The sequence below is a fragment of the Vombatus ursinus genome, unplaced genomic scaffold, assembly GCF_900497805.2.
Source record: "Vombatus ursinus unplaced genomic scaffold, bare-nosed wombat genome assembly UNPS02014832.1, whole genome shotgun sequence".
Classification (NCBI taxonomy): Eukaryota; Metazoa; Chordata; class Mammalia; order Diprotodontia; family Vombatidae; genus Vombatus; species Vombatus ursinus.
Window position 1 is genome coordinate 39,431,568 of NW_020954610.1, and position 26,157 is coordinate 39,457,724.

The window sequence follows — 26,157 nt, forward strand, 5'->3', positions numbered from 1 at the left end:
ACATAACACTTACTAGCTGTGTGACCATGGGCAAGTCACTTAACCCCATTGCTTAACCAAATGAAAAAAAAAATAAAAACCAAAAAAATTCCAAATTAATGATCCCTGAGTTAAAGTGATTCTTAAATGTTAAATTTCTATTTCTACATTCTACGTTAATAAGTAAGAAAAAAGGAGACCAAATTTTCAGCCATTTCCTCCCCATTTTGCTAGGAAACTAATAAAATCATAATTTTAGAGACAGTGGCTAGATCTGCAATTTCATTAATATAGGAAACTCCATCAACTGATATGGTTGGCACCTTCTTTACAAGTTTGTAGTTTAGAGAGTTGCCTAGAGCATGGAGAGGTTAAATGACTTGCCTGGTCAGGGTCACATAATATGTGGCAGAAGTAGACATTTTCCTGACTCGGAGGCTGGCTTGGAATTTTATGGTATGTAATTTCCTCATTCTTTGCTATTACTTTAAAAACGTGCTGTTTGTTTTTATAAATTTGAAATGTGTCTCAGAGGCATGGATTTTTTGATTCTTCTGGGGTCTTATGATTCTTCCTCTTATACAGTGATGTTTGCTTTTGACCATTGGTGAAATTTTCACTAATGATTTCTAATCAGAAGCAGTGTGATATAGTTGCCTTGGAATCAGGAAGACTTGAATTCAAATCCTCAGGCACTTAATAGCTGTGTAACCACAGACAAGTCACTTTACTGCTGTCTGCCTCAGTTTCCTCAACTATAAAATGGGGACACCAAGTCAAGACATCACGTTCATGATGTCATTGGTCCTCTTCAAGAACACAGGACAACAACAACAATAATAAAATAGGGGTGATAATAATAGGAGATTATAATAATAATCTCCCAGGGTTCTTGTGAGAATCAAATGAGATAATATTGGTAAATTCTTAGTACTGTAGTGCTGATTCATCTTACATTTCTTGATTTTATGTTTCATCCCTTGATTCTTCTGTAGTATAGGTTTTCCTTAAACAAATTGGAGTTTTTCTTCAAACTGTTCATTATCTATCAGATAGTCTTTACCCTTTTTTATCTTTGTAGATTTTCCGTCTTTTCATTTAATACCTTAAAGGTCAAGTAACCTTGGGTGTAAGATAAGTCCTTCTACCCTTTTGCTATCTAAGAGGTGGGAGTAGAACCTCTCTATATTTTCCTGCCCTACACTATGGAGGTCAGGGTGAATAAGTAGTAATTCTTAAGGCCCATAACCTATTATGGGATACTGCTGTTACTACCACTCTCCATGCACTGTTGTTGCTAATATCTCTGTAGATCTTTCACCTCCCCATCCCAAGTCCTCCCATACTTCACCCCTACTTTTTTGCCACAGCCCACCTCTGAGTCTGATGAGGTCTAGAGGTTTAGGGTTGCTGGGACCCAAGATCACGTGGGCCCTACCTGAATGAATTTAACCCAAATCTTCTTTCAGCCAGAGAAAAAGTTTATTAGAGATAAACCATACAGGCCAGTCTCTTAAGGAATCTGAACATTAGTGACACCTGTAAGGATGAGCGGGCATGAGAAAGTTTCAGCGTTTAAATGGGAGCCAGGGTGCTAAGATTGCGGGTTTGATCCCCGTACAGGACACCAAAATATTGAGGTTTAGGGGTACTGGGACCTCAGAATCACAACACGCGGGTCCTGCCTAAAAGAATTTGACCCAAGCCTTCTTTCAGCCAAAGACAAAGTTTATTAGAACATCCGCTATATTGGGCAGACTCTTAAGGAGTCTGAATATTAGTGAGGTATTGGCTGAATTATAAGAATCTGAGCACCTTAATGGAGACAAGATGGACCTTATACACAGAAAGACTGTGGGAGGGATCTAGGAGTGGCCAAATAATTTGGGGTGACTGGAGGAGGGGTCTAAGGAAGATCTGAATGGGAGTGGCCAGTAAACTGGGGTGAACAGACAGCCTGAGTGGGACCTGGACCACTGGCCAAGGGAGAATGGAGCCTAGCTAGAATTAAGGGTGGGAAATGACCAGGGGCCATAGGGAGGTAACAGAATTGGGAGATTGGGTGTAGCCACAATAAAAGGCCAGTTGATGGGATTATAGCCTCAGGCAAAAACCAGAGATTTGGCCATGTTGCAAAACTCCAGGGTTTTTCCTTTTTGGGCTCCAGCTCCCATCCTCATCAGGTCCACTCCCCATTAGAGACCTAGGCGGTGGTTGCGCCAACTGGTCTATTCCTCTTTTTGTAGTTACAGCTGGTTTTAGGAGGTTTGTTTTTTCTTTGGGGGTGGGGTAGGGAAGGGCAGCATTCTTACAGTTTTTGCCATAAGAAGCTAAAGGAGCTCCTCTAGCTTGTGTCTAATCCGTTAGCTTCTCGTTAAGTACACTTTTAAAAAGCATATTGAAAAAAATGAATTTGTGTTTTAGAAATGGACTCTTGGGGCTTATCATTTGAGCTAAATGCCTCTGGAGAATAGAGATTTTAAATTTACTATTAAGAATGGAGAGCAAAACAAAGGAAGCAATGACATTAAGGATTATCTTTTCCTAGGTGAAACATTCCTCATTTCTCCATTTCATGAGACCCAGAATCAGCTTTAATAAAGATTTCACAGGGACTTTTCAACATTCTCTACCCCAAATCATCATGATACAGAATAATGAAGAATTTATTTCTAGGAGAAAGAAAGATCCCTAAGACTTCTTTTTAGCTTGTGAATAATTGCCAAGAATGTACCAGAAAGAACTATTGATTGTAAAACTTTAAGAAAGGTAAATAAATTACATTAATTCAGTCATTTTGTATTTGTTTATTGATGTTACACTATAAGGCACCTCACGGCTGCAAATGAAATAGGGGTTCATAGTTTCTCAAGCCATAGTGCATGGTATGGTTATAACCCAAGAATAATCTTATCCACTGGTATTCAATAAGAAGGATTCAATGTTTGATATGATTAAAAACAAAAACAATATTGTATGAATCCTTTTGCCAAATGTTTTCTTTAATCAAAAAAACTGTATATGAAAAATAAAATTTTATGAAATATTATTTTATTATGAAATAAAATATAATGAATAATTTTATGATTTTTTAAATAAATATTTATGAAAAAGAAATAAAAGGATAATAATATTTGATTTTCTCATAACTAAATGTTTGCCATTTTTGTCAGATAAACTATAACATCCTTATAGTTTGAAGTTTACACACACACACACACACACACACCATCCAGGGTGTTTCAGTAAAAATGTTTACAGACTTCAGTAGTTTCTATAATCTCCTTTGGGGCAGGAACTGTTTTTTCATTCCTTTTCTTTTCCTTTCTTTTTTCTTTTTTGTTCTACATAGGTTCTAGACAGTGCCTGACAATGTAGTATGAACTTAATAAATGCTTGTTGATTGACTTGTAACAATAAAAATTATATTAGAATGCATATAATAGTTGAAGGGAAAATGTTAAACTTTATTGTGAACTTTTTTTGTGTTTTTGTATATGTGTGGCTTGGTCTAGATCTATATTTTTATGGATAGAGGAGGTCCCAATGTGGGATTTTTTTTTTGGAGGAAATCAGGGTTAAGTGACTTGCCCAGGGTCACACAACTAGTAAGTGTCTGAGATCAGATTTGAACTCAAATCCTCCTGACTCCAGGACCCATGCTCTATCTACTGGGCCACCTAGCTGCCCCTGAGTATTCCTTTATTCTGCAACTTATAATTTTAGATTGTTGCTTGGACCACTAAGAGTTTAAGTGACTTGCCCATGCTCATACAGATAGCATGTATGTTGGAACTTGAACCCACCTGGTCCTGACTCTTAGCACCCTTTATCCTCTTACCATGATGCCTCTCTTTTCTGTGTGTTTTTGCAAAGGACATGCCAACAGACTGACATCTATCTGAGCTCATCTTTTCATATTTTCTTTTTTCTTCTCCATCTTTCAGGTAAATGAATGCTCCAATAACTTCTACTTCAAACTTATTGTGAAATCTTGGTAATGCATTTTAGGATCCATGTCTCCACTGTCTTTGCACCTCATAACATTTAATATTTTTCAACAGTACTTTAAAGCCCATTGAAATTTCTTGACATGATTCCATCATTGTCAAATTCTGTATTTCATTGAAGCAATGCTTACTAGGCATCAATCTGGGGGAGAACAAAGTTCTCCCCTCTCTGCCCCACCTCTTACTACCTTTTGTTCCCTAATTCAGAACACTGAGGAATCATTGACCAAGGAGTTATGTCCTTTAATGCAAATGTAGTTAAGTCAGTTATGTAATCCAACTATTGAGGCTTGACAAATTATTGGAATATCTATCCTGATAGTCAGCCACCACAGTGCTCCCATTTCCTTCCCTTCAACAGAATCACTGTCTCTATAGCATCCTTGACTCTAGCTGAAGTAGACCTATAGTTAATCTATGTTCAATACAATTGGTCTTGGTTTTTTTTTTTGCATTTTTTTTTGTTTGTTTTTGCTTTATGATGAGGCAATTGGGGTTAAGTGACTTGCCCAGGGTCACATAGCTAGTAAGTGTCAAGTGTCTGAGGTCACATTTAAACTCAGGTCCTCCTGACTCCAAGGCCCAAGCTCTATCCACTGCACCACCTAGCTGCCCTACAATTGTTTTTTAAAACCATGTATTAAGGCACCTTCTGTGTGTAAAGATCCTACCTAGGCATTTATGGGCAGGTTTAAGACCACTACTACATATGCATTATTTAAATGGGCAAATGAGTTCTGAGTTGTATACAACTGACTTATAATAGCTAATAATAATAATAGCTAGCATTTATATAGTACTTTAAGTTTTATAAGGTATTTTACATATTATCCCATTTGACACTCCCAACAACCCAGTTTAGTAGGTGCTTTTATAATTACCATTTTACTGATGAGGAAACAGAGGCTAGCAAGTATCCAAGGCAGCATTTAAACTCAGATCTTCCTCATTCCAAGTAGCAGCTTATAAATGTACATTAGTAACACAGCTTTTTGATAAACTATAGACTATACTTTGATTACTGAGTCAAACACAAATATCATATTTCTAAGTTCTTACTCAAATGTTTTGGTAGACCCATCTTCTAATCACTAACAATACACCTTCTGTCAACATAAATTGCAACCCTATGCAGGTGTCTTTCCATAAATCATTCAAGCATTTAGTGCAGCTTTATTGGCCACTTTTGATGTGTGGGCCACCAAAAGAGTAGGTCAATGCATTCTTCAAGCCCAATATAACTTTGTAAATCCTTGTAAGAACTTCTATAATATTCACTAAAACTCTTAAGCACATGCAGATATTCTCTGGCCCTTTCCCCCTCCATCTCATTATCTGTCCTTCAGTCATTTGGTAACACTTTTTTCCTTACGTGTATTATTGGCTCTTTCTATATTAACCAGCTTATTTCCTCTGGTCATACACACTCTTTATGCTGCCTTCTGTACAACTCCTTGTACACAAGTCATTATAGTGCAACCTAGTCATGGTTAGAACTAGAAAAAAAGGCAATCATATAAGATTCAGAGCTAGAAGGGACCTAAGCAATTATCTAGCCTAATCTACTTCAAAGAAAGATGCTATCTGCATCCAGAGAAAGGATTGATAAATAGAAGTATGTATAGAATAATTTTACATACATATGCCTATTTGTATCTAATGGTAGCCATCCCTAGGGCAAGGGGAGGGGAGGGGAAAAAAAAGAAATTTACATGATAACTTTAGAACATATTTAAAGGAATAGCAAGTTGTACATAATAGATTTGCAGTTTCGTGTGCAATCATCTTTTTTTTTTATTAGACTATATTATGGGAAAAAAAGAAATAAGAAATCTGAGGCCCAGAGAGGTAAACCAACTTGTCCAGTGTTACATAGTTTGAAAGCAATGGAACCTGGATTTTATCCTATCTTAGTACTCCAAACCCAGCACTCTTCCTGCTATGCCGCACTGACCTGCATTGATATCTGCTGGAGAGCATGATGGTGGAATATGGCAGAATCTAAGAAGCAACTAGTCTCATATCACAAGTTGCCTAAATGAATATAATTGCTGGTTTTAGCTTCAGTATATTCCCAGAAAGCTAGCAGGATCACCTGGGTGATTTAGGGTGGTTTAGAAAGATTTTCAAATCTTTATAGCCTGCACTCATTACTTACCTCCACCAGGTGGCATCAGAGCAGACTGATTTAATTGAGCTGAACACTAGTAACCTGGAAAAAATTGACAAATTAACTGGATCCAGGTTTCCTATTGACAAAATGTAAAGTGACACCACCTCCCCTCCCCCCGCCACCCCCAGAGGACTACACACTTTGGATATAGTTAAGCTTAGTAAGACGTTTTGCCTAAATTGGCCCTATTTGCCATTTGTCCATTGCTTTTCTGGGGAATTTCCCTATGTGCATTTGACCCCTACTGCACTGCCTAGTGGTCACTTGATAAATAGTTGTTAAATTGAATTGGATTTCAGTAGGCCAAAATGAGGGACAAGAACATTCTAGTTCACCTGTGTGAGCTTGGAAACAGAAAGTGTCATGATATGGTAAGAAAACAAGTCTGGGTTTTTTCCCCCTGAAAAGGTAGGAACAGTTTGTGAGAACACAAATGATAACAGGCACATCAGACTGGCATGTCCTGAATCTCATGCTTCCTATGGAGATTTTGACTAAAAGTTTTGTTGTTGTTCAGTTCATTTCTGACTTTTCATGACACCATTTGGGGTTTTCTTGTCAAAGATACTAAAGCTGTTTTCCATTTCCTTCTCCAGCTCATTTTATAGATGAGGAAACTGAGGCAAGTAAAATGACTTGCCCAAGGTCACACAGGTAATGAGTGTCTGAGGCTGGATTTGAACCCAGGTCCTCCTGTATCCAGGCCTTGCACTCTATCCACTGAACCACCTTCATATCTATGACCTATATAGTCTTGTGTCTCTGAGGGATCTCTAATTCTGCCCCTTTAATGCTGAAAGGGAAATTAAATAAAGAATAAATAGATTGAAAGGTAGAGTTAATGAAAGGGAAGGTATTAGGTTGAAATAGTAGACTGTAGCCAAATCATGAAGGATCTGGCTAAGGAGTTTGAGTTTTATCCTAGTCACAATGGGGAGCCATTGAAGGTTGCCATGGTCAAACTTGTTCATTAGAGAGATTATTTCAGCAGCCATGTGGAGGGAGAAATCAAGAAGGGAGAGAGACTGAAGGTAGACCTGTAGACATTGCTTAGCTCAGGCAGCACTCATTTGAGGAGAAAGAAGGCCCTCTCTCCTCTTCTAAGTCCACTGTTTTGTGCTTTTCACCATCTAATGTCAGGAGGCAAAAATTATTGATACTATAAAGGCCATGATTCAGTATTGTTTTGTCATATACCAGCACCAGAGAGATCAGCTTAGTGCAGGCAGTCATAGTTGAACAGAAGAGAATTGGGGTCAAAGATCCAACAGGCATTGCATAAGCTCATAAGCAAAAGGATTTTCAGATTTGAGGCCAGCTCAATGACTCTAGTTCTCTTGATTTTCAAATTGTTTATACTATTATTGCTCTGAGACATACTGGGAATATAAAAACCTGAGTTTGGTTTGGACTATGTCTTCACACAGGGCAGCTAGGTGGTACAGTGGATAGAGCACCAGGCCTAGAGTCAAGAAGACTCATCTCCTTGAGCTCAAATCTGGCCTCAAACACTTACTAGCTGTGTGACCCTGGGCAAGTCACTTAACTCTGTTTGTCCCGGGTTCCTCATCTGTAAAATGAACCAGAGAAGGAAATGGCAAACCACTCCGGTATCTTTGCCAAGAAAACCCCAAATGGAGTCAGAAAGAGTCAGGCGCAACTGAAAGAACTCAATAACGACAAAAATGCCTTTATATTCTCAACCAAAATTCTATGACTTAATTTTGTCTTGTTTTTCTTAAAGAAAATAAAGAGAATACTCGGTAAATTATCAACATACTTCACATTTATAATTTGTCTTAAGGTTTATCAAGAGTTTTCCCTGCAATAACCTTGTGAGGTAGGGTAGCTAGCATAAATGATGTCCTCCATTTTAGACATAAGACAACTGGGACTCAGAAAAGTTGAATTATCTGTGCACAGTGATATAAATAATAAGTGTCAGCAAAAGAATTCAGAGCATAGATTATTCTAGGCAGACAAGTGGTACAGTGAGTAGAGTGTTAAACTTGGAGTCAGGAAGGCTCAAGTTTAAATCTTATCTCAGACATTTCTTAGCAGTGTGATTCTAGGCAAGTCACTTAACCTCTTACAAGCCTCATTTGCTTCATCTATAAAATGGGGAAAATAACAGCACCTATTCCTCAGAGGTGTTATGAGGATAAAATCAAGTAATATTTGCAAAGCACTTTGTAACCCTTAAAAAGCTATATAAATGTGAGCATTTATATTATAAAGATTTTAGAGATTAGAAAATAGGTGTATAGATTAATAGTTGCTGATTACTTTTTTGGTTGATAAATACCATCCATATGTTTTATAATTTTGGAATCTTCTTCCTTCTTTCAGGCATATTGAAAATTCTATCTCAGAGTGCTTTTATTTTTTAATTAATTGTTTTTTTAAATTAGCAAGCATTTGTTTTCTGTCCCTCTTCCACCCCCAATGGAAAGCAAAAGAAAACAAAACCCAACCCTAGTAATAAATATTCCTAGTCAAGCAAAAAATATGTTTCAACTTCTCTGTTAGGAGGTAGGTTGCATTCTTTTGGCAAAGAGCCAGAGTGCTTTTAAAAGTGTCACCTTCAGCATGTTTCATCCCTATGCTCTCTGTGTTCCAGTCCAGTTGCTCTGCCAGACTTATTAAATGTCATTTCCCCTTCCTCACATAGCACATCAGGTACTGAGACAATAATGGAGTCCAAATGTGATGCTTTCACTCTAATCATAGGTCACTTTGGAAACATTGGCATATCTCTCATTTCAAATCTATTTGTCAGCCTCCTTTTAATTTAATCCACAAGTGATTGGAGGATGACACAGGTTAGCTGGGATCACCTCAAGTTTTCTGTAGGACTCTTCTCTCTTCTATTGCTTTTCACTATAATGCTATTTAAAAGCTTCCATAATCTTTGCAAAAGATTTTGTATTCCACATGGCATGGCTCTTTGCTGCCATGTCTCTTCTAGGCAAGAAGATGAAATGTCTGCTGACTGAGATGGCTTCTGGGGGGGTTTTTTTGTTTGTTTAGTCAGTGTATTGTGAGAAATGCTTTGTATTGGTTACATTTCTCTCAGGAATCATGGTACATTTCCTGTTTTTCACAATTAATAGCTCATTTAAATAAGTTAACAGTTGCCTTGAGCCACAGTCAATGAATGAAGTTTCTTCTTATATGCAACATTTTTTCTAATATAGAATTCATTTTGACCTTTCCTCTAACTTAAGGGTCCTTAACCTGAAGTCTGTGAAGTTGTTTTTCAAAAAGTATTTTCCAAAAAAATAATTGCTAACTGTATTTTTAGGATAATTGGTTTTCTTTCTAATTCTGTGCATTTCATTTTATGAATTTAAAAACATTATTCTGAAAAGGGGTTCATAGGCTTCACCACACTGCCAGAGGGGTCCATGACACACAAAAAAGTTAAGAATCTCTTCTTGGGGGCAGCTAGGTGGTGCAGGGGATAGAGCACCAGCCTTGGATTCAGGAGAACCTGAGTTCAAATTTAGCCTCAGACACATAACACTTACTAGCTGTGTGACCTTGGGCAAGTCACTTAATTCCGTTGCCTAGCCAAAATAAAAAAAAAAAAAAAGAATCTCTTCTCTAAGCAATCAGTCATCTTACTACACAGAGCTTATTCTGAAGTTACTCCCATTTTGGTAACCATCCACTGCCTATTTGTTAAGAGATAGTTTCATCTTTTGTTGTGTTGTCTGAGACTTGCTACACAATAACAACAAACATTTATCTAGTGCTTACTAGGTTCTGGCACTATGCTAAGCACTGTTACAGTTATTATCTCACTTGGTACTTACAACAACCCTAGGAGATAGGTGCTGTTATTATCCCCACTTTACAAATGAGGAAACTGAGGCAAATAGATGTTAAGTAACTTGCCAAAGGTCACACAGCTAGTAGTGTCTGAGGCTAGATTTGAATTCAGGTCTTCCCAACTCCAGGCTTTGCACTCTATCCACTGTACCACCTAGGCATGATGTATAGTCTTGTGTCTCTGAGGGATGTTCAATTCATTGGTCTCTTTCATTTTGTCATTCTGAAACCTATTTTTCACCATTTCCACCTAAGTTCACCTTCTCATTGAAGTAAGTGTCTCCATTCTTTGTCCCTTTTCACATGAGGTAGAGTGGGAAGGACCCTTAGAGATCATCTAATGCACCTCCTCCCTATTTTAGAGATGAGAAACCCGAGACCCAAAGCAAAATGATTTGTTTAAGGTCACAGGTAGCAGTAGGACCAAGGTTTGAATTCAGGCCGTTAATATTGCCTTAATTTGGAGATTCCATCAAAGTCTTTATAGTTTTTTTTTTTCTCTTTCTTCCTCCTGTAATCAGATGTTGGCATAGCAACTACAAATATTTCCATGTTGGTCTTCTTTGCTTATCATCATGATGAGCACTCATGTCCTCATAAAATCACTTCCCATGGAACTTTTTGTTTGTTTGCTTCTTTGGTTTACCTTTGAATTATGTTTGGAACTCTCAACCTACTCCAAAAGGTTGACAGAGAAGAGTCTAAAATAGCTGTAGCATTAAATAGCTGTAGCATCCCTGAACTGTTTCATAAAGGCCTTATGATCACTACATACTCACTTAATTTTAGAAGACTGATCCCCGACAGATAGAAAAAGTACCATGTGTAGCAGAGCACACAACATGTCCAGGCAAGGGGAAACAGGCATGGGGCCAACCTCTGATTTTAAGTCACAGAGTAGCATACTCACATCAGAGAAGTCTCCTGCGGTTTTTCTGGCATTGTAAGTTTCATGAAGTCCATAGACTTACCTGAGTCTGCCCCAGCTTCTAAAGATAGCCAAAACAACTATAAGTGCTTCACAATAGTAGCAAGCCTCTTTATGCTGGCTGGAGGAAGGAAAATCTGTTCTTCTTATTCCTTAACTTGTTTCTTCTGCTATGGAGAAGAAATACACTCACGCACCCATAATGACGGTGAGATGCAGCCCAGTTAAGGACTCAACCCTCCCTTGCAAGTATTAACATAATTAATAGTTTTTTTTGCCAGGAAAACTTATCTTCCTGAGTTCAAATCTGGCCTTAGACACTAACTGTGTGACCCAGAGCAAGTCACTTAACCCTGTTTGCCTCAATTTCCTCATCTGTAAAATGAGCTGGAGAATGGCAAACCAGTATCTTTGCCAAGAAAACCTCAAATGAGGTTATGAAGAATTGGAAATGACTGAACAATGGCCTTACCTCCTGTGTCCAGAATGATGACAGAAGCACCCATTTAAACTAACTCTGCCATCTGCTTTATTCACTGATGGAGGAATTTTTTCCATGTAGTACAATTTTTTTTTTATTTTCTGATTTTACTTATAATGAGAATATAAACAGGGACATATTTCAGTTCCTCCAGTAATGTATTCATTTGCTCATTGAGCAAAGATCTAAAAGCAGACTAAATTAAAAATGTTAATGTTTATAGATGGTCTAAAAACCAGGTGATTGTGTGAAGAAACTGATCTATATCAGTGCAGATACACCTTCACAAGGCTGAATCAATCCATCCATCAATAAATATTTATTAAGCAGTTACAAAGTACAGGCACTGGGCTGGGCATTCAAATACCAAGAATGAAACAATGCTTACTTCCAAGGGGTTTACATTCTGTCGGGGGAAGACTACAAATACATATAAAAATATACATAGCATAATTATATAATGAATAAATGCAAATACATACAAAGTAGTTAAATACAGGTTAGAGTGGGAGAGAGGACCCGAGCAGTTGGGGACAATAGGAAAAATTGCAAAAAAGGATGGTTGAATTGTTTCTTAAAAGAAGAGAAGGAACCCTGTGTTTCAAAAGTAGGGAGGGAATGCATTCTAGGCATATGAGACCACCAAGGCAAAGGTATGAAGATGGGGAGATGGAGTGTCCTGTATGTGGAACTAAGAGCAGGCTAGTTTGACTGGTTTGCAGAGTGTGGGAGGGGGAGTAATATCCAATGATGCTGGAAAGATAGGTAGGGGTAGAGTGTGTTGGGCTTTAAGAACTAAATGTAGGAGTTTAGATGTAAGCCTCGAGGTCATAGGAAGCTACAGCGGTTGATTGAGTAGGGGAGACCACAGATCTTTAAAGTATTGAAGATAAAGAGACACAAAGCACAATAAGAATTGAAAGAAGGGAAGATCATTTCCACCAGGAGGGAATAGTGAAGACTTTATAGAAGAGTATGGCATTTAATACAGGCCAAAAGACAGAAATGGGAGAAGGGTATTCCACGCATGACCAAAGATATCAATTTATGCATGGAGATGCAGATTATGTGCAGGGGAACCATATAAGCATAAGACTGTAGATGTAGAGAATGACCAGGCCTAGATAATACTTAAGATAATGTTTTACAGTTTGATCTCTACATTATCTCCTTTGAGCTTCACACTATCCCTGAGAGGTAGGTAGTGAAAAATATTATTGCCCACATCTTCCAGTTGAGGAAAATGAAGTTTAGAAAGGAAAGGTAGTTTCCCCAAAGTCACATAGCTAATAATTAGCAGAACTGTGATTGAAACTCTGCTAACTCCACCAGACTTTATCCACTAGACTACACTGCCTGTCATCTGAATTTAGATAATTAAGTATATCATATTGTCTAATTCATACCTAGTACAGAAGTTTAACCTTTTTATAAACCTTATAGATTAACTAAGGTAAAGTGGATGATTAATTCCACAGGCCAATTCATTTTAGCAAGTATTTAATCAATCACCTACTATATATGTTAGGAACAGTTGATAATGATAACAGTGATTAAAAAGTGAGTTTCGGACAAAAAGCATGTATGATATCTTTAATGTCAAATCTCTTCTATAGTCTAGAACTATCTAGAATAGTCTCCATCCAAATAATAGATTTTCTGGTTTTGTTTTTTTTTTACAAAGCAAGGAAAGATTCAAAAAGCAAAATTTCCCATGCAATTGTAAAACATAAAACTCTCAGAAAATTCAAGTGTTGTTAAGGCAAAAGTCCTCCAGATTGAATTCTATTATTTTGAAGAGCACACTTTCACTTAAGTCTTCCATGATATCTAAAAGAACATCTGTGAAGGTCATCTCACTCCTCAAGAGCCCTGTTTACAAACCCTCTTCCTTTTTTTTTTTCATCGAAAATAACATGCCATCTGAAATTAAGTTTTAAAAAAGATGCCATACTCTCTGCCATTATGATCATCATCATATAAATAGAGATGTTTACCGAAAGCTAATTGTGTGTTTACATGCCACTAGACTAGGCACTCTATGGGGCTATAGAAAGCATAGCTTTTCCCTCAGGGCATTTAAAGTCTAAAGGAGAATACTAGACAGACAAGATGGATAGGATTTTAATTGGCAGAGATGAACAGAGAGTTGGTACCGCTGGGAGAAATTCCTTGATTTCCTTCCTATGATCATTGAAGCAATGCTGTCAGCTGAATTTGATTGGTCAACAAGCATTTATTAAGTGCCTACTATGTGCCAGGCACTGTTTCAAGTGTTGGAAGCAGTGTGATATAGTGGATAGAGCAGGACTTAGTATCACTAAGGAGACAATAGACTAGAGAGAGGTATATGAGTAATACCCAGTCTCTAGGCTCCACCAGCATCCTCTTGATGACAACAGATGGCAACAGAAAGCAAGAGTTGCCCAGGTTGGTTAGATCTGAGTGAGTTTTAGCTTCCATTGTTGAAGAGAATGAAGAGATGATAGATCCATTTGAATGGTTGAGTTGAGGACTATTACCTCTTTACACAGAACCCCAGAATCATGGGACAGATTACTTTTTTTTTTTAAGGCAATTGGGGTTAAGTGACTTGCCCAGGGTCACACGGTTAGTAAGTGTCAAGTTTTTGGTCTGAGGCCAGATTTGAACTCAGGTCCTCCTGACTTCAGGGCTGGAGCTCTATCCACTGCACCACTTAGCTGCCCCGACAGATTACTTTGTATGTTTGACCAAGCTAATGCTTGAAAATTTTTATTGGTGCCTTTTGTTTTCATGTCATCTTTATTTTTAAATGGAGCCATTCTCCCTTCCTAGAGGACCCACCCCTCATAACAAATAATAAAACAAATAAAGAAGAAAACACTTCAACCAAGTTTTACAGTGTATGCAATGTTACTCACCCATAGATCCCCCTCCTCTGCAAAAAAAGGGAGGCAAGTGTATTATCTTATCTCTTTAGAAACAAGCTTGATCAAACTAATCTTGTCCTAAAAACACATTCTTCTTTCACCCTACAAATTCCCATTTTCCTTCCCTTGTAATTTCTAGACTTCCTTCTCTTGTACGTGTATGAGTGTAATTGCTGCAGTGTGTAAATATGAAACCCCAAATCACTGTGCACACTGGAGAGAACTGAGCCTGGCAGAGAATCAGAGCACAGCAGGGATGAGAGGGAAGAGACACCATCAGAACCGGGATCCCTGAAGTGTAGTCAATTAGGCTCCCTCCAATTAGCAGCAGCCATTTAGCACCCAAGACTCCCCCACAGTACTGACACAGTTCTGTTTCAAGTCAGTTGGGTGCTGTTCTTGGAAATTAAGGGACCCTAACTAATTGGACAGTAAAGGAAGAATCTGGTCTAGATGACAGTGCTTAATAGTGCTTTCAAGAGATCTTGATGCCCCTTCTGGCTCTGAAGCTAATACTGTGTGACACACATCAAATGTCATGTAACCTTATTTTCCTTATTTCCTTTCATAAAATGAAAACTTCCTCCACCCTCTTATCCCTAGTATCAACTAATCATTATTTGAAAATTATTTTTCATTGTTTCAAATATGAAACAAAATGAAGTACTACATAAAATTCTGACGTTCTGTCATTCAGGAAAGGCTCTCCTATCCCTTCTTTTTGGGGTAGGAGGCAGAGAATCACACCTGTGACTCCATTAGCCTAGAATAGTGGTCTCCAAAGTGAGATGTACATACCCCAGGGGGTACATGAGATGACCCAAGGGGTGCACTTTGTGGGACAAACCAATCTGAAGATGGATTATATCCCACCTTCACAACTCAAATACAACCCCACTACTCCCTTCAATAGGTTTGCCACCATGGTCACAAGATGAATGGTGGGGGGGTGAGTGCCTAGGCAATGGGATTGGGAGGGGAATTTTCCCAATGGTGCCAATGTGTGTCCAGGTCTCAGTTATAAGTACTCCAGTGGCTAGCAGACTCCTTTCAAGCAGCAATGCCTACTGGTAGCTGAATGTACACTCCTATACCCAAGTTCAAGGACAGGATCTTGTTTCTTAGTGTCTCTGCAGCTGGAGGATTGAAGCCATGGAGAAAGCAGCACCCACACAGCCACTAGAAGCCTTGCAGGGGTTACTTCTCCCAATTTTAATGATAATAATAACTATTGTTGTTGTTAGCTATTTAAGCTATCATTTATAAAGTGTTTTAAAGTTTGGAAAGCATTTTACAAATATTTCATTTTATCCTCACAACACTGGGAGATAGGAACTATTATTATTGATGAGAAAAATGAGGAAGATAGAAGTTAAGTGATTTTTCCAGGGTCACATAGCTATTAAGTGTAGGAGGCCAGATCTGAATGTAGATATCTCTGACTCCAGGTCCAGCACTCCATCTACTGCACCATCTTGATGTTGTTGAATCCTTTAGGTCATGTCTGACTCTCTGTAACTCCATTTGGGGTTTTTGTGACAAAGATACTGGAGTGCTTTGCCATTTCCTTCTCCAACTCATTTTATTGATGAAGAACTGAGGCAAACATGGTTAAGTGACTTACCCAGGGTTGTACAGTTAGTAAGTATCTGAGGTTGGATTTGAACTCAGGTCCTTCTGACTCCAGGATCAGAATTCTATCCACTGTGCCACATCACTATACTCTGAGCCATCTAGTTTCCAGTTTTTTCTTGGGTTCTCATGCTTCCCAGTTTCATCGTATTGTTCTAGCTCATCAATACCTTCCTCCTCCTACCTGCTCTCCTCTGGGTCACTGATGCCAGCTTGGATGATCTCAGAATGGCAGTGGGGACAGGCAGGGGTGAGTACCCACAGAAAAAGAAGGCTGAGAAGTGAAGCAAATAGCAGCTTTGGCTCAGATGAGAAAGAGAAAACAATAGGAATTCCATTCAATTCAATGCAAATATTTATCATAACAAATTAGTCAACACCCTACCTCCCTCAATTTCCTTGACAGTCATTAACCAATGCAGGAAAATGGGGGAAATTAATAATAAAATAACAGTAATAATGTGTATGTGTGAAATAATAATAAGTGTGTGTGTGTGTGTGTGTGTGTGTTCTCTCATGAATGAAGACACTAAGACAAAGACCAACAGAAACAGAAGAATCTGACCTCTTGGTGTTCAGTATTTAGCTTCTGGTCAAGCAGTCATACTATCCATATCTCAAGCTTCTCAGGGATAAATAATTGTATTTATGTAATTCCTCTACCCTTAAAATAATTTATTAAAAAAAAGAAAAAATAGGGGCAGCTAGATGAACACCGGCCCTGGAGTCAGGAGGACCTGAGTTCAAGTCCGGCCTCAGACACATGATACTCACTAACTGTGTGACCCTGAGCAAGTCACTTAACCCAACTGCCTCACAAAAAAAAGAAAAAAGAAGAAGAAAAAATAGTTCTTCAGGTAGCTATTTATACTTTCAACTAGTTGTCTTTCTGTACATTGTACATCCAAGAAAAGTGATAGCAACAGTGAAAGATCCATCCATTTTTCAGGCAGGTTCTTTCCAGTGTATTTCAGTTCTCTGGGCAATGAATTTAGAGCCTGTCCTCTGAATCACTGTAGCACAAAGTGTTAACCAAGATTTTGAAAAAGAATAAAGTATATTGAATTAAATTTTAGTCATTAAAATTTTTGTGTGTATGAATACAAAAAAGTTTTTGGTACTAATAATAAGTAAAATAAGACTTAAAATATTATTTCTTTCATCTTTAATTCAACCTCAATTGTACATAATCTATTAGGACAGAAGTATATGTACGTAATTTTAAAGTAAATACATATCTATTGGGTGAGCATGTGTATAAATATTTTACTGACAGAAATGCAAGATCAAAAAACTTTGTAGGAAATTCCCTCTGCCACTGGAAATTGGCACCTGCTCTACTCTTTGTATTCTTAGAGTTCTTTTAGCATGGGGATTGTTTTATTCTTTGTACTTATTTCCCAACACCAACAAAGTGCCTGGCATGTGGTAGGTATCTAACAAACACCGGATGATTGATTGCCTTGCTTAGGGTCACATGACCAGTATATATTAGATCTGGACCCAGTCTTCTTAATATCTTAACCTTCTCTTTATCTGCTATGCCATGTTTCTTCCCCTACTACTCCATGTCTGCTATAATTCTACCATCACCACCACCACCATCTCTGCCTATTGAAGTATTCCTCCTCCCTCAAAGTCCAGATAAGGTTCTACTTTCTCCATGTAACCATCCATGCCCTGCCCTCCCCCTCCAACCAAGTGAAAAAAAAATCTCCCTCTCCTCAGATTTCTTATAGCACTTTGCCTGGACCTTTTCTTTTCACTTAACCTACTCTTGCTTCCATCATAATTATTTGACTACCTGTCTTTCCCATTTATTGTAAACTCTGTGATAGCAAGACTTGAAAATACTTGCATATTGTAGGCACCTAAAATATTTGCTGATTTTGAATTTTAATTGAAGCCAAGAAAAATTAAAATATACATTATTATAAACTATGAAACCCTCATTATAGCCTACCATCCTCACAAGTTATTGTTCTGTATCTTTCCTCCCATTCTAGTCAAACTCTTTGGAAAACTTGTCTAAACTTGCCTTCACTTCCCCTCCTCTAATTTTCTCCTAACACCTCTATAGTCTAACTGCCAAATTCTTCCCTCAACTGCAATTGTCCTTTCCAGAGTCAGTAGTTTTCTCTTCATTGCCATACCTAATAGTCTTCTTTTAATCATTATCTTTTTTTTTACACTTTTGACCACTGTCTTCTCCTAGATGCTTTCTCATCCCTAGGTTTTTATAGCACTTTCTTAATTCTCTTACCTATCTGTTCATTCCTTCTCAGTCTCCTTTCCTGGATCATCATTCACAATACATGCCCTAATTATAGCCATCTCCCAAGCCTTCATCCTGGGCTCTTTTTTTTCTCGTGGTGATTTCATCTGCTCTCATGGATTTAATTAGCATTTCTCTCACAGATAACTCTCAGATCTATATTTCTAACTCTTGTCTTTACAGGGCCCCTGTCCTGTATCACCAATTGCCTAATAGACATATTGAAGTGGATGTCCTATGGACATCTCAAACTCATTATGTCCAAAACTAATCTCATTATCATTCCTTCCAAACCGATCCAACTTCCAAAATTCACTGTTTCTGTCGAGAGCAGCACCATCCTTCCAGTCACCCTGGTTTGCATCCTCAGCTTCTCACTCCTAGTCATTCCACAGCAATCAATCAATAAACAGTTATTAAGTACCTACTATATGACAGGCACTGTGCTAAGTACAAATCTGAACAGTTGTCAAATCTGCTGTTTCTACCTTCACAACATCTCTAATATCCATCCCTTTCTTTCCATTCATATACCTATTCATCACCTTTTACCTGAATTATTGTAGTAGTCTTCTAATTGATCTCTCTACTCCATCATTCATACAGCTGCCAAACTGATTTTTCTACAACACAATTGTGGAAGCATATTTAAGATCTCCTTTTTTAGTTTCTCTAGAAATATTAAGAAATTTTTTTTCTTTAAAGTTCTTCCCAGACTCTTGGAAACTTACTTGGAAAGTTTGGATAGGTCAGGATTAAAGGACAAAGGGCCTTTCTTTAGGTGAAAAAATGACAGTGACAACCAGAAACTTAACAAAGAGTACCTCTTGTCTAGATAAGAACATTTCCTTTCCGCACCCCATTTTGTGACCATGATATTGACCTGTCTAAGGGCAATCTTTTCCCTCTATTCCCTGAAAGGATCAGACTTGGATCTATCCCTTGAGAAATACCCTCTTCCATTCAACTCAAACTGCCTCCTATCAAAGAAAGTCTTGCAGAAGGAAAGGAATACAGATATGTTTGCTCAGTTCTGAGATGTTAACCCAGGCTATATTTTAAGATATCTTTCCTTTATTCAAGATTCCTATAAATGTTACTTGAAATCATCTAGGGGCAAAGAGCCATGTCAGAGGGCATGAGGAAACTGCCACTTTGGATGTCTTTAAGTCAGAAATGATAGGAATTAAATTAAATGAAAATTGTTTCTGGTAGGGTGGTGTCTGAACACAGAGTACAAAATTATTTTTTTCTTAGACCCAAATCTTACCATATCATTCACCTGATCTAGGATAAAATACAAACTCCTCAGTTTGGCATTAAAGCCCTTTACAACCTGATCCCAACCTACCCTTACAACTTTATTTTGCATTACTCTCCTTCATTCACTCTATGGTCCAACCTAACTGCCCTTCCTACTCCTCATACATAGCCCTCCATCTCCCACCCCAATACCTTTCTACTAGCTGTTTTTCATGCCTGGAATATACCACCTCCTCACCTCCATTTCTCAGAATTTCTATATTCTATCAAGGTTCAGTTCAAGTGTAACCTGGCTGGAGATGGTCCTAGATGTAGTAGGCAACTGAATAACCATCAATCATCACTCTCCAGAGCTTAGTTTCTGATCTGGGCTGTTTGGTGACTGGTGATATTGGTGAGAAGTGAAGAACAAAGAGGCCCCTGGATCTGTCCATTGGGAGGCCTTTGGTAACTTTAGAGAGAACAAAAGGAATAGATTGTTGGGAATGGGAATTAGATTATAGGAGGTTGAAGAGTGAGTAAAGAGTAAAGAAGTGGAGGTCATGCATATAGAGTGCTCTTTCTAGAAGTGTGACAGTAAAGGGGAGAAAATAGCTCATGATGGTATCAGAGCTAAGGTATTTGGGTTTTGTTGTATTTTTAGGATGGGGAGATCTGAGCATGTTTGTAGGCAGAGGGGAAGGAGAAATAGAAAGGAAGAGAATGAAGATGGTGGGGCAGAGGTGAAAGTAGAATTAGTAATGAAACAAGGTCCCATGGAAGATACGAAGAAAGGGGGTCAAAGGCACAAGTGAAGAAACCACTTCACCCTCAGAGAGGAAGAAAGGAAGGAGCAAAGAAGAAGCTTGCAAAGAGGTTTTGACCGTGCCTCAGGGCACATGAAAGAACATATGTCTGATGGCCTCAGTCTTCTCAGGAAAGAAGGAAGGGAGGGCTTCTGCTGAGAGAGAATTATGGATGGAAAGCAAAGAGAATTAAGGGTTTAAGGAGAGAAGGGAAGATTTGGTATAGCAGCTGAAGATCTAAGAAAAGGAGCATCATAATAATGTGTTCATTTACATTCAAAGGAAAATTATATTGGGGATATAAACAAAAAACGCCTCTTCTATAGATGCAGAGAAGGAGTAAAGGGCTTAGATTATTCTAACATCTCAATGCCAAATTACAAAGGTGTCTTCTAAAAACATTCTATCCTTTAATTAGATTTTGAAACTAGAAAGAGAGAGAGAGAGAAAAGAGAGAGAGAGACAGAGACAGAGAGACAGAAAGACAGAGAGAGAAAGGAGCAGGAGGAAAAGAAGAAAGAAGAGGAGGGAAGGGTAAGGCAAGAGAGGAGGGGAGGAGAAGAAGAAAGGAGAAAGAGAGAAGTGTATGGGTATGGGTGTGGGGAGAGAGAGAGAGAGAGAGAGAGAGGGAGAGAGAGAGAGAGAGAGAGAGAGAGAGAGAGAGAGAGAGAGAGAGAGAGAGAGAGAGAGAGAGAGAGAGAGAGAGAGAGAGAGAGAGAGAGAGAGAGAGATACTTAAAAGTATAGTTAGTGCAGCATATTGAAATCATCTTAATGTGACCTTTTCTTAAGGTCTACTAAATCTGAGTTGTTTTTATGGCTTTGTGACTATGTAACTGATCAAATCACATAATCATTAAGTAGACAAAGAGCTAAGAAACTGCCAGTAGATTTCATGATGGAAAGACTACTAGAATGGCAGTCAGAAGACTTGAGTTTTAGTCGAGACTGTGTCACTAAACTAGTTTTACCTCTCTGGGACTCAGTTTCTGGAAAAAGAAACAAATTGGATAAGGTTCCATTTAATTACTTTTAAAAATTAAATGTTATTTTTTTCAATCAATAAAAATTCACCTTCTTTCCCTCCCAATGCCTCCCACTTCCCACAACTGAGAAAGAAAGAACAGCAAAACCAGTGTTATAAACATGTGTAGTCAAGTAAAATAAATTCCTGTGTTGGTCATGGCCAAAAAAATATATACATTTCAATCTGCAGGTCCAATTCTATTAGGAGATTCTGTAATTCTCTGATCTGATGAAAGATGCTAAGCCATCAACATTTTAGAGGGTAAAACAGGGAGGAAGTGACAGTGTCTATCTTACCGCTCTCCGTTACTGGAAAATTCCCAACTAGACTTTCTAGACTGGCTCGGTTCACAAGACATCTCAAAGAACAGAAGATTATAAAATAATGGGAAAAGGTCCCAAATGATGCTCTTACCAATATAAAAAAATGGTCAATGAGATTTTAGCAATTAATGACACATATCCCTCCTTTCTTATCTGTATAAAATCTTTCTTAGAACGCTCCTTGTTGGGGCAGCTAGGTGGCGCAGTGGATAGAGCACTGGCTCTGAAGTCAGAAAGACCTAATCCAGCCTCAGACCAAACACTTGACACTTACTAGCTGTGTGACCCTGGGCAAATCACTTAACCCAATTGCCCAATAAAATAAAATAAAAAATAAATAAAGAACGCTTCTTGTACTACTGATGTTGTTGCTGTTGTTCAGTCATTTTTCAGTCATATCTGACTTTTCGTGATCCCATTTGGGGTTTTCTTGGCAAAGATACTAGAGTGGTTTGCCATTTCCTTTTCCAGCTCATTTTACAGATGAGGAAACTAAGGCAAACAGAGTTAAATGACTTGTCCAGGGTCACACAGTTAGTGTCTGAGGCTGGATTTGAACTCAGGAAGATGAGTCTTCCTAAATCCTGACTCTATCCACTGCACAACCTAACTGCCCATTAAAGGCATTCCTTTATGTAAGGAGTAGTTGTTCAGTTGTTTTTCAGTTGTGTTTGTCTCTTTGTGATCCCGTTTGAGGTTTTCTTGGCAGATCCTGGAGTGATTTGCCATTTCCTTCTCCAGGTCATTTTACAGGGCTAAGTGACTTGCCCAGGGTCACACAGCTAGTAAATGTCTGGGGCCAGATTTGAACTCAGGTCTTCCTGGCTCCAGGGCCTGTGCTCTATCCACTGAGCCACCTAGCTGTACTACTAATTAGGATCATAAATTTAGAACTGAAAGGGACTTTAGCAACCATCAAGTCCAACTCCCTCATTTTTTTTTTTTTTGCCCAGGGTCACACACCTATTAAGTGTCTGAAGCAGAATTTGAACCCAGACCTTTCAGACTCCAATCTTAATGCCCTATCCTCTATGCCATATACTTATTAACTATCTCACAGGGTTTCTGGAGGAAAAACATTTTTGTAGCCCCTAAAACATAGCATCCATATGAATGTTGGAGATGATAATGACATACTCATCAAGAGCATTTTTGATGGAAACATGTTGAGGGAACGAGCAGGTTTTTTCAGGCAGTAGTCCAGTGGGATTCATCTTTACAGTTATTCAGCTGATTGAGAAGTGGAGAGAGGATAAATTCCCCAATGTTGCTTATTAACTTTAAGAGAGTATTTGAGAGAATATCACCATGGTAGTCACAGGATCACAGAATTTCAGAGTCAGAAGAGAAAGGAAGAAGCATTTATTAAGCACCTATTATGTGCTGTGCAAGCACTGGGCTAAACACTTTACAAATATTTAATTTTATCTTCACAACTAACCTATGCTGTCATTGTTCAGTCATTTCAATTGTGTCTGACACTTCATGACCCTATTTTGGGTTTTTCTTGGCAAATATACTGGAGTGTTTTGCCATTTCCTTCTTCACTTCTTTTTACAGATGAGAAAACTGAGGCAAACAGGGTTAAGTGACTTGCCCAAGGTCACACAGCTAATATGTGTCTGAGGTCAGATTTGAGCTCATGAAGATGAGTCTTCCTGACTCCAGTCCCAATGCTCTATCCACTTCGCCATCTAGCTGCCCACTACCCTATGAGGCAGGTGCTGTTTTTCAGTTGAGGAAAGTGAGGCAGACAAATTAAGTGACATGCCTGCAGTTACAAGCTATTAAGTGAAGGAGGCAAAATTTGAACAGGTCTTCTTGACTGCCCTTGCCACACTCTAAACATTGTGCCACCTCGCTGTCTCAGTAAGGTAGAGAGGCTCAATGGTCATCTAGTCCAACCCATACTCCCAAAGGAATCCCTGCTATAACATATAAAAAAAAGCGAATATCCACCCTTTGCTGCATGTTCACTGCCTAGGGATAAGCCTAGCTGAATGTAGAGAGAGGCTTATACCAAGTTGGACACAGGGTGACAAATTTTACAATTACAACAACCCCCAACACCATCTGCTAAATTATAAAGTGATTGAGATCTACATGGGTGGTGAGGCCCACACTAACAGAATTTCAGATCCTTAAAGTGTTGAAATATCTGACTACAGAGCAAAGTTCAGCCTTAAAATATCTCCTCAGATTAAGCATCTCTCACAAATATTGTATAAGACTCAATGATGGATGCAATTAAAAAAACTGTTTTGCTTAGTGATTCACTGGGTATTGACATCAAGCAAGGTGTTAAACCGGGAGCCGTCTATTCACCAGTGTCACCAAAGATGTCCTGGTCAAGATCCAACACAAGCAGGATTATGTAATGACAAGGTTCTCCAAATGCAACAGCCATCATACTAATTGCATTAAGGCCAAGAATGCTGGAAGGTCTGCAGTGAAAACTGAAACCATGCCAAAGAAACTAGTCTATACATTCACAGTGGAAAAAAGAGGAAAAACAGCTTGTAATGTGGAGAAAATCCTGGAGCTGGGAGATATCCCAGAGGTTTTCTAGCCTCACCTGTACCTGAACAAAGATGTCTTCTACAACATCCCTGACAAGTGATCGTCCCGCCTATTTGCCTGAAGACATTTCATGGAAGAAATCCATAAAAAGGAAAGAATAAGATTGTAAGAACAACTAAATGCCTAGAAGAGAGATTTACTGCATGAGCCTCCAAAGTGGTTTAGAAACTCAATAAGAAATACAAAGGGGCAGCGAGGTAGCTCGGTGGATAGAGCACTGGTTGTGGACCTGAGTTCAAATCTGACCTCAGACACTTATTAGCTGGGTGATCCTGGGGCAACTCACTTAACCCTGTATGCCTCAGTTTCCTCATCTGTAAAATGAGCTGGAAAAGGAAATGGCAAACCACTCTAGTATCTTTGTCAAGAAAACCCCAAATGGGGTCGTGAAGAGTCAGATATGATTGAATAACAAATAAATACAAAGAAAAATCTGATACCTATAAGCATTTAAATCAATCATTGAAAGAAGAATTCAAGATGTCAAATAGAAGAATCAGTAGTTTAGAAAAGGCAGTAGAAAATCTGAATAAAATGAGGTCACATTACCCATGGGGGCGGCATCCCCTTTATTCTTGACCTTCACCTTTCTGCAGCCTGGTTCCTCATCCAGCTATCCCTGGGACCAGCCAACCCAAGCTACCTTTCCCCTTCCTCCTTCTGGGACCAACTGTCTACATTGCCACCAGCCTCCTGCCTCTGGTGCCATGAGTTCCACCTCCTAGATCTATCAAAACTTTTTCCCCAAGACCAAGGCCCCTATCAACCATCTGGCCAACCTCTACCTGTAGGCTTCCTACTTCTATCTTTCTTTGGGTTTCTGTTCCCACCTGGATGGTGTCTCTCTCCCTAAGGTATCACACTTTTCCTTTGAGTTGGTAAAGGAAAAGAGTGAGGACACTCACTGAGTGCCATCTGCAGTTCTAGAACCAGTGTGGGGGCACATGTAGTCAATAGTGTCAAAGGTAAACAGAGGAGTCTAGAAGGATGAGGATTGAGAAGGCCATTAGACTTGACAATTAAGAGATCATAGCTAGCTTTGGAAAGAGTGATTTCAGTTGAATGATGAGATCAGATCATAGAGAGTGAGAGGAAAAGAAGTGGAGGCGCCTATAGTAGAATGCCTTCTCTGAGGGTTTAGCCACAAAAAGGGAGAGATATCAAATCATAGCTAGTGAGGGTGGATGGATCAAGTGAGGGTTTTTTGACATGAGGAGATGGGGAATTTGATGGGAGGAGACTTGATGGGGAAGACCTTTGTAGGCAATAGGGAAGAAGCCAGTAGACAGGGAGAGACTGAAAATAAGCAAAAGAATGATCTTAAGTAAGCCACTTAAGCTTTCTTTGCCTCTGCTTCCTTTATCTGTAAAAATGAAAGGATTGAACTGGGTCAGAGGCTTTTAATTTTTTCTGCTTCATGGATCTCTGGCAGTCTGATGAAGCCAATGGACCCTTAGAGGCAGTTAGTTAGGTGGAGCAGTGAATAGAGTGCTGGATCTGGAGTCAGGAAGACCTGAGTTAAATCCAGCCTCAAACCTTTTACTAGCCATAGGACCCTGGGCAAGTCACTTAACTTCTTTCTGCCTAAGTTTTCTCAACTGTAATATGGAGATAATAATATCAGCTACCTCATAGGGTTGTTGAGAGGATCAAATGAAATAATATTTGTTAAGTACTTAACACAGTGCCTGTCAGAATAGTAAGTGCTATGTAAAATAAATGTGTTCCCTTCTCAGAGTAACATTTTTAAAGCATAAAATAAAATACATAGGATTAAAAAAGAAACCAATTATATTGAAATAAAGATGTCATATTTTTCCCATCTTAGTTCACCAACCACCTGAAATCTCTTTACACACGTGGGTCTGTGGACCCTAAAGTAAGAATCCCAGGTTTAGGTGATCTTTTTGAGCTTTCCTAAATGAGCATCGTGTGGACAGCTCCAGATGCCACTGG

General features: G+C 38.7%; 1 protein-coding gene across 2 annotated transcripts in view; it reads left to right on the forward strand.

Moving 5' to 3' along the window:
- APBA1 (amyloid beta precursor protein binding family A member 1) overlaps positions 1–26,157 on the forward strand; it is a 260,787-nt gene that overhangs the window by 133,912 nt on the left and 100,718 nt on the right. The gene's annotated exons all lie outside the window — the stretch shown is intronic.